Below are 2,400 nucleotides of genomic sequence, written 5' to 3' on the forward strand. Positions count from 1 at the left end.
GCTCCGGGCAGCCACTCCCCATAGGCAGGATTGGGCATATGAGAAGAATCCTTTTCTCCACCTCCATCGTCAAAGCCGCAGAACAATTTCCGGCACACAGAAGGTCCCGTATAAATGTCAGTTACCACTTGGTCTCTGCTCGGTGCAGGAATCCTCATCTATCATCCCCAACGTTTGCTTTCCTCCCGTGACGGGGGTCTCACTGCTTTCTCAGACTGGCCATTCCATTGCTGGGCAGGTCTGACGATTAGGAAGGTCTCCTCAGATGTCGCTCCCTGACTTTTCCTTTCCTGTCAAACAGCCTGTAATTCTACGGCAAAGAGCCCCCCTCCTCCGCGGGGAAGCTGTCATTTACAGATTTAGGAGATTTATTTTTAGGGGATAAATGTGAACCTCCTGTTGAGTAAAACCTTCTCTCGGTTTGCACGTAGCTGATCCTGGAGTAGCTAAGCAGCTTCAGCATCCACTGTGTGTGTTTGGGGAAGCGTGTGAACATGTGTGTGTGTGCGCGTGCATGTGTGTGTGTGTGCGTGTGCGTGTGTGCGTGTGTGTGTGCGTGTGCGTGTGTGCGTGCACACGTCAGAGTGTGTGGGCGAGGAGGAGAGATTGAGGAAGAGAAGAAAGAGAGAGAGAATGCATTTTAAAGCCTGGTAACACGCCGGGCCAGTGTCACTGGTTACGTAACCCTAATAGCTTCTCGGGGGATTGGGCCCCGTCGTTAGCTGATTAAAGCTGATTATTCCAAGGGGAGGGGGCGCCGGGAAGGGAGGTGAGCTTACATAACCATCCAGTCATTTGGATTTAATCCGCGCTTCTAAATTTAGGGACTGGAGGAATTCACAATGAGCCCCTGGCATTCGGAGGTGGTGCCGGCCACACCGGGGGGCGAGGGTGTGTGATTGTTGGGGACCCCTGGTGCTGGCAGAGGGGCTCCGTCCTGCCCGAGACACTTCCCACCCGATGTCCCAGGAAGCTGAGCAGCTCTGGGGAAACCTATAGACGGTCGCGGTCGCCCCCAGGGCGTGGCCTCATGCGGCCATTTCCGGACGGGTTTTCCTTCTGCTCGGCTCAAGCTTTGCCGTTCTAAAGGAGCCAGAAGTCAAGCGTCCTTTTGTGATTTGCGGAAAGACACCCAGTGGGCCGGTGGCCACCTGCCCCCGGCTTCCTCGGATGCCGGTCAGATCCGCCGCTGAGCTCACGTCAACAAGAGGATGCTGTTGAGAGAGGGACATTCCCCAGGAGGAGGTGACAGCACCCCGTGAGAGCACAGGAGATAAGAGGCGTGTAAAACACTTCATTGACTGTGAGGAGTCCACACCCGTCTTGGGGAAGGCTACGAAGTCGTGTCACGGTAGAACATAAACCGAGCTCGAACCCGGCTGCTTTCCGGCTCCGTGGCGTGTAAGAATCAAACGGGAAAATGGCTTCGAAAGACCCCGTCCCAGAGCCCGGCTCCCCACTGAGCCCCTTTAAAGCTCGATTTCTCTCTCCACGCGGCGTTCAAAGCGTCCAGCCAGCGTGGACGCTGGAACGCGCTGTTTTCTTTGAAACCCTCTGTGCTTAGAACGAAATTCAAATTCCTCGCCCTGGCTAAAAAATCCCGTATCTGACTCTCCGCCCACCAGTCCGAACTTATCCCCTGACACGCCGCTCCTCGCCGTTCCTGGAATGTGCCCAGCTCGTGCCCGCCCCAGGGCCTTTGCACTTGCCGTCCCTCTGCCCGGGATACTCTGCGCTCGTCTCTCCACGGCGGGGCGAGGGGGAGGCCGCGGAGGGGCGGGTGCCGTGGATTGCGTGAGCTAAAGGAGCAGAGTCCTCTTTCTGGCGCACGGATCGCTGCCTGTCGCCGTCAGAGGCTGCTTTATCACCCACCTCCGCGGGTGAAAACTTTCCATTTTTTTTAGAAAAACAACAAGCGATAACTGATACCTCGCCAAGGGATTAAGTGACTCAAAACTGGCTTTTGCTTGATTCGGAAATTGATACCGTCAGCGCAGCCCTTTCCAAAGATAACAAAAAAGAAAACGGGGCAGGCAGCTCCGCCCCCAGGGGCCTCTGGTCTGAGCACAAGGGGCGGGCTCGGCAGAGCGCGGGGAAGATGCTGAGTCCGGGGCTGCGTTCAGGGTTCTTCTTAGCCTCCTGACACTCCCTTCCCCGCGTGCACCTGGCGGTTTCCGCCTCCTACAGCTGCTGTTCCCGCCACCCGACACGCCCTTCCCCTCCTCCCCCATCTGCGCATCTTCGAATCCTCACCGTCTCCCGAGACCACGATGACCACGGAATCGGGTTTGCTGGGCACAGTCCCGGCTGACATCTGCCGTCCTAGCGTGGCGGTTGGTACCGCCCCTTCTCGCTTTCCAAAACGTCCTGGTTTAGACAATACATTCCAAGAAGGCCAGC

Source organism: Propithecus coquereli, unplaced genomic scaffold (assembly GCF_000956105.1).
Source record: "Propithecus coquereli isolate 6110/MARCELLA unplaced genomic scaffold, Pcoq_1.0 Scaffold588, whole genome shotgun sequence".
In the NCBI taxonomy this organism is placed as follows: domain Eukaryota; kingdom Metazoa; phylum Chordata; class Mammalia; order Primates; family Indriidae; genus Propithecus; species Propithecus coquereli.